Source organism: Eschrichtius robustus, chromosome 3 (genome assembly GCF_028021215.1).
Source record: "Eschrichtius robustus isolate mEscRob2 chromosome 3, mEscRob2.pri, whole genome shotgun sequence".
Taxonomy (NCBI): domain Eukaryota; kingdom Metazoa; phylum Chordata; class Mammalia; order Artiodactyla; family Eschrichtiidae; genus Eschrichtius; species Eschrichtius robustus.
In genome coordinates, this window is record NC_090826.1 from 3,819,547 (window position 1) to 3,834,824 (window position 15,278).

Sequence of the window (15,278 nt, forward strand, 5' to 3'; positions counted from 1 at the left end):
ACTCCAATAAAGATGTTAAAAAAAAAAAAAATGACCCAGACGCTCTCCTGCTCTGTATGGACACCCAAAGCTAAGAAGGCTCAGGTGTGCTTTCAGCTGGACCCTCACTCACCACTGCACCCGTCAGCCTGGCTCTGGCTCTGGCACTAGCTTCCTCCAGCAAACACAAGAGATCATGTTGGATTATTCTGTGCCCTCTGAGACTGCTCAGAGCTGCTTCCTCCATGAAGTGGTGCTTGATTTCCCCCAGCTGGATGTAATCTCTCTTTTCTGAACTCCCGTGGGTCTTTATGTTTCTCTTTTTTTTTTTTTTTAAATGAAAGCTTATTTATTTATTTATTTATTTATGGCTGTGTTGGGTCTTCGTTTCTGTGTGAGGGCTTTCTCTAGTTGGGGCGAGCGGGGGCCACTCTTCATCGCCGTGTGCGGGCCTCTCACTGTCGTGGCCTCTCTTGTTGCGGAGCAAAAGCTCCAGACGCACAGGCTCAGTAGTTGTGGCTCACGGGCCTAGTTGCTCCGCGGCATTTGGGATCTTCCCAGACCAGGGCTCGAACCCGTGTCCCCTGCATTGGCAGGCAGATTCTCAACCACTGCGCCACCAGAGAAGCCCTATGTTTCTCTTTAATGGCATCAATAACTTCCTACCAGTGTTGGCTACATACTTTGGAGGGCCCAGTACCACGTGAAAATGTTTGGCCCTTGTTCAAAAGCAGCAAGAAAGTGCCATTAGAGTTACTAAAACATGAAGTTTTCCTCTTTCTTCCCCAATCTCTCTTGACTGTCACTTTGGTTTAATTTTCCATTTAATGTCTTTTTAAGTAAAGAAACTTTAAAGTTTTAAATTATTAGCATGCATTTTACCATTCCTCTTTATATGGTGCAATGCCAGTTATAAAGGCAAAGTTAAACTCTATGTGGATTCACCAGAACTATACCATTCAGGTTTTGTAGTTCATGCATGCATGTGTCACGGGCAGGGCCAGCTTCTTGAATGTTGGACCCATGTGACCTCGAGAACGCTACTTGAAACGGGCAGCAGGAACCACGGTTGTCACGCATATGATATGTATGTGTTTCCTCTGCTCTGCGCGTGCTCCATTGTGCCAGCAGACTTCACTTACAAAACGTAAGATCAAAGAGAAAATTATCAATAATTTCAAGATGGTGACAGCAGGCCATTAAAGCCACCATGGCCCTTCTGAGCATGAGCCCTGTGTGGCTGGACAGGTCACACACCCAGGAAACTGAGCTGCTTCCTGCTTTGTTTATTGTTGGTTGAAACGAGGCTTCCCTCTGACTCCAAACTGTGAGCTCATCAAAGAAGAAATCTGGGCTCTAGTGTCCTGCACATGGTGAATGAAAGAAAGAATGAATGAAGAGTCAGTACATGTGTTTAAAGCCAGGACTGACACTTCACACATGCTACACACTGAATGTCTGTGTCCGCCCAAATTCATATGTTAAATTGTAATCCCCAGGGTGATGGTGTTAGGAGGTGAGGTCTTTGGGAAGTGCTTAGATCGTGAGGGTGGAGTCCTCATGAATGGGATTAGTGCCCTTATTAAAGACCCCAGAGAGCTCCCTTACCCTCTTTCCACCATGTGAGGACACAGAAGAAGACTGCCACCTACAAAGCAGGAAGTGGACCCTCATCAGACACCCAACTGGCCAGCACCTTGATCTTAGACATCCAAACTCCAGAACTGTGAGAGAGAAATATCTTTTGTTTAAGCTGTCTGGTCTCTGGTGTTTTTATGGCAGCAACACAACAGACTAAGGCAACACTCAAGCCAGATTCAGCCCTCTTCCTTCAGCTGCTTGCAAAAGGATAAATATCATATGATATCACTTATATGTGGATTCTAAAAAAGTGATACAAATGAATTTATTTACGAAACTGAAGTAGACTCACAGACATAGAAAACAAACTTATGGTTACCCAAGGGGATAGTGGGAGGAGGGGAGATAAATTAGGAGTTTGGGATTAACAGATACACACTACTATATATAAAATAGGCAACAAGGACCTACTGTGTAGCACAGGGAACTATACTCAATATCTTGTGATAACCTATAATGGAAAAGAATCTGAAAAAGTATATATGGATATATATATATATATATATATATATATATATATATATATATATATATATATATATATATATATATGTAACTGAATCACTTTGCTGTACACTTGAAACTAACACAGCACTATAAATTAACAATTATTTAAAAAAAAATACTAAAAAAGTGGAAGTGGCTAAGTTACAATGGGCCACACTTCCCCTATAGGGAACATGGGAATCCATGTGAAAAGCCATAATTTTTAGATTCGATATACAAAAGAAAAATATCCCTTGTCTCTGCAGAGATGAGCACTGTTCTCAGAAGTGCATTAAGATCAGAAATGCATGACTCAGACACACTTGATCCAAAGAATCTGGATATCTTTGGCTGTGATTCATTCATTTATCCACTTACTCAACAAATAAATATTTATAAAATGTCCACTCTGTGTACTGGGATACACCATTGAAGAAAACAGAGTCACCAAACATTTTTCCAGTGGAGAGATAAACATTAGATGAAACTCAAAAGTTAGAAGAATAGAAGACAATTACTGGCATGAAGAAACCTGAAACGGAGAGGGCAGAGGGGTACAGGATTGGTGGGGCTGCACTTCTAGCCCGGAAGTTGTGTTGCCGAAACGCACCCTCTGTTCACCGGTGCCGAATAGAAATGCAGAGACAGAGTTTTGGGTGAAGTAGAAAAGAGTAGCTTTATTGGTTTGCCAGGCAAAGGGGGCCACAGTGGGCTAATGCCCTCAAGACTGTGTGTCTCCCCTCGGAGGGAGTGGTGAGGAGTCTTATCATGTTCAAGGAGTAGGGTGTGGTCGGCTCGTGGACATTCTTCTGATTGGTGGGTGGTGAGGTCATCGGGAGTCAGCATCCTCAACCTTTTGGTTCCAACCAGTCTGGGGTCTACATGCCTGTGGGCAGCATACAGTAAACTTCTCCCACTTGGTGGGGGTTTCAGTATCTGCAAAGCAGCTCAAAGGACACAGCTCAGAATATTATCTATAGCCCTTGTGGAAGAACTAAAAGTCCTTGACTTTGTTTAATGGCTGAAGTACTATTATTTTGTCTTGCTTGACTGTTTTCTTTTCTTTCTGTATTTTCTCATTTCTCTGATTAAATTTGTTCTTTGACTGAAGTTTTTCTACAGACAAAAGCCAGGTGGAGAACATGGGTGGGGTCTATGGTGGGAAGGCCTCATAGGGTTCTACTCAGTTACAATTGGAGAAGACCACTCAGAAGAGGTGACATTTAAGCAAGGATTTGAACCAGATGGACTGAGCCATGTGGCAAACTCAAGGCTCCCACAACGTCGGATGGGTATTACAGGCACTCCTGAGAAGGGAAGCCAGATGGGGTTCTGCCTGGAGATGCTCTGCCAGCTCCCAGGTCCCCGGCCGCCTCTTGTCTGAACCCTAACCAGCCCCTCCCTGGCTCTGCGTGTTATGAGGTGGATACCTACCATGCATGAGGCTGCAAGACTGCCGTGCAGCCAATCTTTGGGGATTCTGGGTGTGATCCTACATTTGTGTGGCCTCCATAACAAAGTACCACAAGCTGGGGGGGTTAAACTAGAGTAATCTATTCTCTCTCAGTTCTGGAGCCCAGAAGTCTGAAATCAAGGGGTCAGCAGGGCTGGGTTCCCTCCAAATCCTCTCAGAGAGGATTCTCCCTTTCTTTCAGTTTCCCATCACCCCAGGCATTCCTTGGCTTGTAGCTGTATCACTCCCATCTCTGCCTTCATCTTCACATCGTCTTCTCCTTGTATCTCTGATTCTTCTTCCAAGGACACAAGTCATATTGAATTAGGGACCATTCTAATGATCTCATCTTAACTTGATTGGATCCGCAAAGACCCTATTTCCAAATAAGCCCACATTGACAGGTATTGGGAGTTAGGACTCCAACATATCTTTGGGGGGAACACAATTCAACACGGCAGTGGATGGAAGGTAATTATTTTATTGACTCCCAGAGAGATTGCACTGTCCGAGGTGGCTCATCCATTTGTCTGACTGAAGACAGGCCATATCTCTGTGCCAGTGGAAGGTGATGCTTTCAAATCATCTTCCCTCTCACTCTGGGCTCTAAAGACACAGGTGTTTGGGTTGGGAGCGGCACTGACCACTCATTACCAGCTGCTGTGATTTCTGTGGGGAGATAATTACGCGGTTTTGTTCACTCAAAAACAGAAAGAATATGCTGCCGTCCAAGCTGGGTACCTCCACGATCTCCTGGGTCACCCAGTATGTCTCATGGCTTCCGGTCTCTCATTTCTGATTTCCAATTTTCTACTGCTTTTGATCGGCTATTCCCTGTGGTTGAATCCTTCTGACTTCATCCTTATTGAAGTCTTTAGATGTTGAATTTAATCTCATGTTGGTATTCATGGGGAACATATTCAGTCTTGCTTGGTTTTGTTTTTCCAAAAGACTGAGAAAATTAACTCATAGAACGGTAGTCCCACACTCTCCTCATCCTGCATTCCTTCTGTACCAGTACCCAGTAGCCTCTAGGTTTTGTGTTTTTGAAACAACAACCAAGGAACAATAACTTGTCACTTGGAGTTACTGCCTTTGACAAATGGCTCAGCACTTTCTCATTATGTAGCAAAAGAACAATGAACATAGGATTTTTTTTCTTGCTACCAAAGATTGCTGTCTTTATGTTTAATTAACTATTCTGCTTTTAGTCAGTAAATCAAGCAACAAATTCCCTGGTCCTTAAAGTTGAACACAAGGACCTGTGGGTATAAAACCTTAGGCATCAAATTTCACTAAGCCGTTAAGTCCAAACTTGGGTTTAATGAAAAAAGCAAAGACCAGGAGTCAGGAGACCTGAACTGTCATGCTGACTCTGCCATTTAATCACTGGGTGACCTTGGGGGAGTCGTGTAACCTCTCTGGGTCCTCAGATCTCTTCTGTAAAACTGGGATCATGTTACCTGCTCTCTACTTAATTCACAGAGTTGCTTGGAGAAGGCAGTGAGGAAATTAATGTAAAGCCACTTTGGAACAGATAAGGAGCTCTCCCAGAATTAGTATTTTATTTTAGCCCTATACATCTCCACTGAACTCATTAGCTACAAGTCAAGGGCACAGATGCCAAACTGGACCAGAAATTATTTGGCGACGACTCCTCAAGAACATGAAACACATTTCTCTGTGTCTTCAGCATGACCTTCAAAAGTTTCCCCCATAACTAAGGACCCGATCATTCTACAGAGCCATCCCTTTGCTTGGGTAAGCTGATGGACCATGCAAGATGTTCTCAAGGCAGTTGCTATATTTTTAAAAGACAATCCCTCCTGGTCAGGGTGGCCAAACATTCTTCCAAGTGCCAAGAATCTCTGGATGGAATAAATGCAAGCAGGGGCTGGGTGAAAGATGGTGGGATGATAGGGGATCTTGATCCAATGCTGTGAAGTAACTTGGCTGAAATACGCGTCTCTGGGCTGTGGCTCTTCATCTTCTCATCTGAGAAGCTGACCCACTTGTTCACTGCATAGGATGCACTGCATTATTAGAAAACACTGGATTCGTCCTGTACTGCCTCCATCTAATCTGATGCACTGCCCAGGGCCTTGGGGTCTGGAAGGTGTGAGAACAGCGGCTTTCCCACCCTGGAAGGGGACAGAAATGTTTGCCACCAAGCCCGGCAGCCGGCTGCAGTGTTTACAAATCAGGGAGGAGAGCAAAGCATCCCGGTGTCTCAGGGGTATGGAGCTGGGCGGCACCCAGGGGGTCATCCATGGAGCTCAGTGACTCGCCAACTGTTTGCTTGTCCAGTGGAGCCCTGTGCTTTTCTTGGTGCTCTTTTCCCCTCAAATGAACTCTTACGTGAAACAGTATGTATGGAAAGAGATCAAGTCTAGTCGTTCAGGTGGAGGATGGGAGGGCCATCCCTGTCCCCCATCCAGCCATGTCCAGGCAACTCTTGGAATCCACTCTATGCCCTGGTTGTGTGGATGTGGGAAGAAAGGCTTGGGGTGGGATGCTTCTTTCTCAGGGTGACACAGCCAGTTAGCAGTGGAGTTGAAACTAGCCCCACCCAGGTCCCTGCACTCTGCAGCCAGTGCTCTTTGAACCCCCCATGGTGGGCATGTGCAATGCACCCAAAACGCTCTAGATCCATCACCAACCATGCCTCCATTCTGAGCTCTGTGACTGTGTAAATGTGAGTACAGAGCACCCAGCAGTGCTGAGCTGGTGACAGGAAACAGATACCAACTCAAATTACCTTAAGCAAGAAAGGGTAATCTGGTGGCTTGTGTACCTGATCCGTCCGTCCCAGGGGCTCAAACTACGATCTCAGGGCCCTGTGTCTCTCTCTTTGCCCTTCTTTTTCCTCCCCTCTTCTTCTCCCATCTCCTCTCTTCCTCTCTTTTTCTTCATCCCATTCTCCTCTCCTCCTCTTCTTCTTCCTCCTCCTCCCCTCCCCCCAATCTCTCTCCATCTCTCTACTCCACTCCCCCGCATTTCATTTTGTTCCCAGACAGACTCTCATCTCATGGTGACAGAATGGCTGCCAACAACTCCAGGCTTCCATCCTCATAGCTCCAGAAAGAGAGGTCTATCTTCCCAAAGATTCCTACAGAAACCCTGGCCCACCCCTCGGCACACATCAGGCCACCTGCCCATCCCCAAGCCAATCACCGTGGCCAAGGGGGCTGGACCAGCTGGCTGGCTTAGCCCACTCACATGACACCCCCGACACTGAGGTGAGTTTGACTCCAGCCAGAGCACATGGATGTCAAATAGAGGGAGGATGGCCCCCGAGGACTGTGGTTTCGCTGTTACAAGGAAATGAAAAGGGGAAGTTGAACAGGCAAACAAAAAGTCCTGTATATTACAATCAATCCTCAGTTCTAAATTCTTAGGAAAATGTCAGGATATTGGAGAGATCATTTATTTAAAGAAAGTGAAAATGCAATGTTTAATTTTAAATTTAATCTTTCAAAGAATTAAATAAGAATCAAAAAGCCAAATTCCAGAGATGTTCATAATCACACTATTTAAATAGTAAAACAACTGTTCTGCCACGGCTAGACATTTAGTTAAGTAAATCATGGGACATCCTCCTAATGCAACATTATGCAGCTTTCAAAGTGATAATTATGAAGGCTGTAGCAACATGGAAAATGTTTCTGAGAGGAAGTAAGTGAAATCATAAAACAAACTGTATCTCTTCTGTGTTTATACAACCACCAAAATATTTAATGCTTGGGGCAAAGATTGGAGGGGGACGTAGAGAAATGAGAGAACTTTCATTTATTGGCACGGTAAGCTGGTAGGTGATTTTTTGTGTTATAAGGAACTTAGAAAAGAAAAAAATCAGGAATATATTGGAATGAGTTCAATCCCATGGAGCTCTGCCTTGGCTGTGAGCTCCTGGCAGGGCTCTGCCAGGCTTCACCCAGACCCCGCTTTCTGCAGCTCGCCTCGCACTACCAGAAAGACAAGCCACGACCCAGCACCTGTCGGTTTTAATGTGTGAAGGCAGGTGGAACTGGAGGTTAGGAATAAAATAATGAGGTGTTCTTACAGATGCGTGAGCGGCTGTTGGATATGTGTGGATTAGATAGTGTCCCACTAAAATCCATTTGTTTCCCAGAACCTCAGATTGTGACCATGTTTGGAAATAGGGTCATTGCAGTTGTAATTGGTTAAGAAGGGGTCATTCTGGAGTAGGATGGACCTTAATCCCATTCTACTGGGTCCTTATGAGAAAAAGAGACAGACATATGGGAAAGAAGGTCATGTGACTATAGAGGCAGAGATTAGGGTGATGCATCTACAAGCCAAGGAACACCAAGAATACTGGCAGCCACTGGAAGCTGGAAGTGGAAAGGATGGATTCTTCCCTAGAGCTTTCAGAGGAAGTGCAACCCTGCCAACACCTTGATTTTGGATTTCTGGCCTCCAGAGCTGTGAGGGAATAAATTTCTGTTGTTTTCAGACTCCGTCCCTTTATGGTACTTTGTTATGGCAGCTTCAGGAAACTCATCCAGGATGCAACATTCAGGAATCCAGACAGGGAGGGCCATTGTAGAATCTGCCAGAAGCCCCTGGGAAAGGTCTCCAGGTTGGACCATGGAAGGAAACTGGCATGGAAGAGCCTGGTTCTGGGGGAACTGGACCACTAGGCAGCTGACAACATCAGTGACTCAAGCCGAGGCTGTGTGTTCAGCCCATGGAGCTCTGGTCTGGCTCCTCAAATGACGGGCTCCTCTTACAGGTCTCAGCCCAAATTCTCATCTTCAGAACCCTTTCTTCAGTAGCACCAGTGATGTTGCCAATTCAGTCCCTCTTGACCTTCACCAGCCCCCCAAAGCCAACCCCAATACATATCAATCTCAATAAAAATTGTATGCTGGTCCTACAAATAAATGTACCTTGGGATCAGTCCCAGACCTTTGCTTCAACCAGAAAGGCAACCCAAAGCCTCTGTTCTGGGCTACCTGTTACTTCTCATCTCCACACTCAGCATCGTGCAGCTGCCTATCTACCAAGGTGGCAGGGACCCTGAAAGACCAGAGTCCCCCTGTTAAGTCCTCCAACGGGGAGCAATGGTGGGAGGTGGAAAGGGAGGTAAGGAGAAGCAACGGTCTCTGGGTTTGGGTGCTGCAGCAGGGGCAGGAGCTGCTGGCAAGCACCGATTTGGGTTTCTGCTCAAGAAAGGCCCAGTAGCAGCCGAATCCATGGCAGAGCAATTGTGTGGCTCTGAGTATCCTTGCCTCCTTTTGCTCCTCCAGCCCTCAGGAAGGAGGCAGCTTCTGGAAGCTAGGTATCTGTTGCCATCTTATCTTCCTCCTTTTGCACCACCAGCCCTTCCAAAGCCTTTGCAGTCCATTCCTGTATTAAATCCTCTCTGTTTGATGGCACGTCAGTGACTCATTTTCCTCTCTGGACACTGACCGACCCACAGTCCTATGTAGACATCCCAGAATCCTAATCATACAGCCTTTTCAGTCCTACAATGGCTACAATCATCTTTTCTACTTATGTGCTTGTTTATTTTGTACCTTCCCCATTGAAATGTAAAACCCAAGGACCTCTCTGGCTTGTTCACCACTGTAGCCCCAGATTCATGTAGAGATCTCACAAATACTTCTTTGAATGGAGAAGCCCACTGACCAGAAGATAAGAAGGCCACGGTTAACAGAGGAGCAGAGCAGAGTCTCAGAGTGGAGCGGGGGGCCTTGAACTCCTTCAGTCTGCTGTTGGAACAGATCCTCGGCCAGGGATGGGGCTGAGGCAGGAGATAGGCTCTGGGACCCTGTAACCTATCTCATCTGGGATGCTTCATCCTCTTCCTCATCCATCCATCTCTTCATCTCTCCCTCCTGGCTCCCCAGGGGCCTGAGCACCACTCTGTGTCCCCGCAGCACCTGGCTCCATGCAGGGAGGGGTAGGTGTACCCCTCCCAGTGGACCAGTGAACTTCTTTAGGACTCGGCCCATGTCTTGTGGGACTTGGGGTCCTGAGACCTCAGAAGGGGCCCAACACACAGCTATGGTCTGTGGATATATGAAGGAACTGGATGGATTATCAGGGTGAGGAAGGAAGGGTTGAAAGCAAGTGCCAGGTCAAGCTTCAATCAACCCTCCCCAAACTAAAGAACCAAATCAATGAATAATAAGCATTTGCCAGATTTTGTGCCTTTCCCCTTCCTCCCCTCATTGTCTCCCCAAGGACACTCAGAGGTCATTCCTAATATTATCCCACCAGAAAGATGACAAGGCCAGTTGCCTGGCCTATAGCTACACAGGGGTCCTGAACACAGATGTGACGTCAGCAGTGCCAGCCCCCAGGGCCCCTCTGGTTCCTCTCCCTCTTGATGCTGGTCAGGTGGTCAGGATGGTCCTCCTCATCTTTGTTCTCACTGACATGGGCAGCTGAACCCCTAGGTGTGGAACCAGGCTGCCTCGACTCACACCCTGCCTCAGCCACTTCCAGGACCTGGAGCCCTGGGCATGTTTCTGGGCCTCTCTGAGCTCACTTTCCTCATCCATAAGACGGGATTCAAATGACATCTGCCTCATGGAATTGTTGTGAGGATTAAGTAACACAACATAAGGAAGGTGCCTGGTGTGGATACCTGACCAACACCGGCTCTTAGAGCATTAAAGCAACATCACAAAGCGCATTGCCCATCATCAGCATTTTCCCTGTGCTCTCTGAGATCTGGTTCAAGTGAAGACAGAGAAGAGAGGATAAGGCAGACCCTACAGGTTCTTTCCCTATTGTTCAGGACCTCCTTGAATCTGTTCCAAGCACCAGTCCCGGAAACCCTGAGCTCTTGCTTCAGCCACTGTGCTGCCCTTGAAATATAATGAGGCACATAAGTAATTTTACATCTTCTAACAGCCACATTAAAATAATTGTAAAAGAAAAGCAGACAAAAATTATTTTTATATTATTTTATATTACATTGTGCTATTTAACCCAATACATCAAAAATATGAACATTGAAACACATAATCAATATAAAAATTATTAATGAAACACTTTACATCTCTTTTTTTGTACTCTTTGAAACCCAGTGAGTATTTGACACAGCCCATCTCAATGAGGATGAGCCACATTCCAAGCTCTCAAGAGCCACATGTGGCTTACGGCTACCATATCGGGGAGAGCAGCTCTGGAGACATAATCTACTTTCAACTGAGCTGGAAGGAATCGGAATTCTGAGGGTTCCTTAGAACCAGCATGTGGGTATCTTGTTGTGTCTCAGAGGCAAATGGGACAGCACAGTCCGTGCAAACCAGTCCCAGCCACTGCACACACAGCGTCCTCTCCTCCAGCGGCCAGGGCTCTGTGGCACTGATGCATCCTTCCGGGCAGGAGGGACAGCCTGCTTGTGACGCCACTGCTTTAAGACTGAAGTGGAGCCAATTGCTTCATCTTTCACTGTAGCTGCAGGCAACCCATGGAAGCATAAAGCTTCTAGAAACTGAGTTCTGACCCTCTAGTCAAAAATAACTCCATGTCAAGTTCTGCTTTGATGGAGAAGTCTTTGTCTGAGGCAAGAGTCCCTCAGAAAACTCCACAAAAGTCAAGCGGAGAAGGCTCTGGAACTAGACAGGCTTGGGTGGCAGGAACCACATTCCTGAGGCCAGGAGTGAATTCTTGACCCCTTAGGGGCCAGCCTGCTATGTACACCCCATAGAACCCCTGGTCCCTGGGTGCACAGGTCCCATGAGACCTTAGCTGGCTGATTCTCCAGGGCCCAGACTGGGCAGCTGAACAGGAAAGCCACAGTGGGCCAACACCAGCCCAGACATAATTTTGCCTCCCCGGGCTGATGGAGAAGAAGAAAAGCTCTCGGTTTACCACCAGGCAGCCCTGGGTTTGAGTCCTGGGCCTTCCACTGGGCCGTGGAGCCTGACGTTAAGAGCACACACCCTAGGATCAGACTAGCTTCAAATCCCCATCCCACCACTCACAGCTGTGACACTAGGGACAAACTACCAAATCTCTCTGGGTCTCCACTTCCCTGTCTGTGAAATGGGAATAACAAAGGCACGTCCCCTGGAGGGGATGAGTTACCATATAGAAACATGCTCACACTGTCAGCTGGTCCTAACAAGGATCCTATATCAGATGATATTGCTGTGTCATCATCGCTGTGTTTACATGAATGTTGATATTGCTGCATCATTGTCATCATCGCCGTGGTTACGACATGGAACATCAGCTCATGGGGACCTAGTCTTCATTTCAAAAAACAGGTACTGAGACCCAGGAACATCAAGTGATCTTCCTTGGTTGTCACAGCTAGTTCGTGAGTGGCACAGCCCAGACTTGGGTCTGGTTTTGTGGTACTTGGACTATGACAATCTTTACAGTGGCCCGTGAACTCCCAAGCATCCCTGTCCTAGTGACAACATAGATGCAGGAACGTCTGCAGCCACAGACCCTAGGGATACGTGCAGAGGCCCTCAGCACCCTGGACAGGTCCCGCTCATACTAACTCTCCATTTCTTTAGGCAGCCTACACATAGTTCCCTTTCCCTCTTGGAATGATACATTTTGATTGTTTTATTGCAGGGACGGAATTTAGTAAAGTTCCATCATGATGACTGTATACTTTCCTCCCACCAATGTTCTGCAACTATGCTCGGCTGGAACTCCCTGGCCCAATACTGAGCCATTGCCTGGGTGCATCCTCAGGCTTTTCTAGGCATTTTCAGGTACTCAATGGTCAGGGCTACCCACTAGCATATATGATGCTTTTATGCAAAATTTCAAAAGATCCCTTATGGGTGGATGAATTAGACAAAGGGTGCCTCTCCCTCTGTGTTGATGCAACACGCTCGCTAGGATGCAAAGCTTGGCAAACAGAGCTTAGCATGGATTTAAGCATCTACTGGTCCATTTGGCCAGAAACCTTTGTGCAGTGCACAACCTGGTGACCCTAATAGCAATCTCACTCCAGGTAGTTAAAAGTTCAACTTGATTTAAATCAAAACTTCCATTTTCTCATACACTTTGACACTTTTCTGCCCCCAGTTTCAGACCAGACCATTAACTCAGTGGACCACAAGGGAGTGGGAAGCAGGGTCTGTGATTTCTGTTAATAGCTACTGCTCTGGCTCCTCCAGGGTTGGCTGGGTGATTGAAGATAACCTTATAGGATAAAATCTTCTTTGATTGGGGCCGCTGCAAGGTGGCCATGATTGAGGATTTTTGTGACTGTAGCACAACAAAGACTAGCCTAATTCCGTCTTCTGACTGAACTCTTATATTTCTCCTCTCGAGGTCCTCACAGCCAGAGCCTCCTGGGGTTGGCTCAGCCAGGCAGGTGACTCTTTTGGACTGAGTCTTCTCAAGAGATTTCAAGTCTGGCTATTTACCACCACCATAACTAAGCTCATGGAGAAACTAGGTAACTTGACTCTACCTCCCACAAACTCTGGAAGTGGAGATGCCCTTCTCATCACTGTCACGGGCAATCCTGCCAGCCTCTCCCCTCTACGCTTCAAGGTGAGAGTCAGCTCCTGTCCTGGGCTCCACAAAGTCCAGGACTCAGGTCAGATTGTCCCAAGGCATCATCACCCGCAGCTGTGGTGTGGGCAGCACGGGTGGGTGGGGGGTGTGCAGCTCTGAGGCACCAGTAATTAGGTTCTTACAGACAGGCATGCAGTCTTCCTGAAGCTTCAAGCACTTGGGTTGGGCAGGACTTCACTGTAGCCCTGGCCCAGGGAGGGACAGAGCCCGGAGGACCCTTCTCTCTGATCAATCTCCTTTGACTTCTCACCTTATCTTATGTATGCCATAGGTGGGTGACATGGTCACAGACCAGTCTCGCTGTCTCTTAGAAAGTTCTGCATGTGCAGACTAGCCCACTTCTCCTTTGAAACTGAGGACAGGCATTACCTATTGATCTCAGTTCTGGGGCCTCCACTCTGACTTCAAGATGAAGGGGAAAATCCTACCAATCCCAGTGTCCTAAGACCTATTACATTTCTGCTTCTACTCTCTGTATTAGAATGTGAACTACTAATATCATAGTCTATGTAGAGGGAACCAAGGCTTTTCAGCAATTTAATTCAGCCTGAAAGACAAGAGGTGATGCCACCTCCACTTAACTGATAATCACCATTATTATGTCTACAAAATGAACCTGACAATATTTTCAAGAATCCTGACCTGCCACTTGTTAAAAAGGTGCCAGACAGGAGCTGCTGCTTCAATCAAAGCCAGGATCATGGCCTTGCTGCCTCAGGTCTCAATGTGCTAATGTCTATTCTGCTATGTTTCTCCATCATTTTCTAAACATCTTCATGCGTGTGCCTCTGACTCTTGGTATATCTCCTGTGTTTCCCTCTTTCTTTGATCAGCTTTGCTTCCCTGGATTTCTCTGCCCCTCTGTGTGTGTGTGTGTGTGTGTGTGTGTATGTGTGTGTGTATGTGCCCATGTGTGTATCTATGCCTGGATTTTCTTAAAATGTGAAAATAAGGAAATATTTCTAAAAACATCCAAATGTTTTTTAAAACAACCTAAACCATGAGGAGGTTGTACTAGATAACTGATAATGAATAGGTGATGATGGTGACTGTGATGATGGTAATGATGATGATGATGATGATATGATGATGATCATGGTGATGATGATGGTGTTAGTGATGGTGATGGTGGTGATAACGGTGATGATGATGATGATGGTGGTGAAGATGGTGATGATGATAATGGCAGTGATGGTGATGGTAATGATGAAGGTCATGGTGAGGGAGGTGATGATGGTGATGATGATGGTGAAGATGGTGATGATGATAATGGCAGTGATGGTGATGGTGGTGATGATGGTGATGGTGGTGATGATGATGGTGGTGATGGTGGTGATGTGATGACAATGGTGATGGTGGTGATGATGGTGATGATGAAGGTGGTGATGGTGATGGTGATGGTGGTGAAGATGGTGATGACAGACGATGATATGGCAGTGATGGTGATGGTGGTAGGGACAATGATGGTAGCTAACATCTGTGCAAGGCTTGCTATGTGTCTCGATGCTGAACCCTTTCCATGCATCATCTCATCCACCCCATGAGATAGACACCACAACTGGCCCCACTTAAGAGCTGAGGCACAGAGTGGTTAGGAAACATTCCCAAGGGTCAAGCAGCTGATACTGAGAGTGAAAAGCTCTGAAATGCTTCAGCTTTATGGAAGAATGTAAGAAAAAAGCCCTGAGTGCCCTTCTAAGAATTCTTAGGACTTAGATGAGAACACCTGCCCCGGGGTGTATTGGGCAGCATTAGCAGGAAGTTTCTGCAGAGACCACAGGTGGAAAAAGACAAGCAGGGTGACGAGGGAACAGCAAGAGAGGTAAGGACTACAGGGAGTTGGCACAAAGATGGAACAGATGGAGACCAGCTGCCGGGGGAGGCAGAGGGTACCCCCAGCCTCCCTGGGGAGGATTTCGCCTTTTTCAAACATTGAGTGAAAACCCCTCCTGCTCAGGTAGCACCCAGCTGGTAGCATGGTCTGCTAACAAGGGTGGCAGACTCACAGAGAGGTCCTCTGATGAGTCGTGTGAACAGTAATTTCATTCTATGCCATTAGCCACCAGACTTATTGGATTAAGAGCACCCAGCATAGCCCATAACTTTACATTCTGGCTGGAAAATTTTTCATACCTAGAAATAGTAGACAAAAAACGGCCATGTGCCCCCTGCTCAGAGTGGCTTTCCA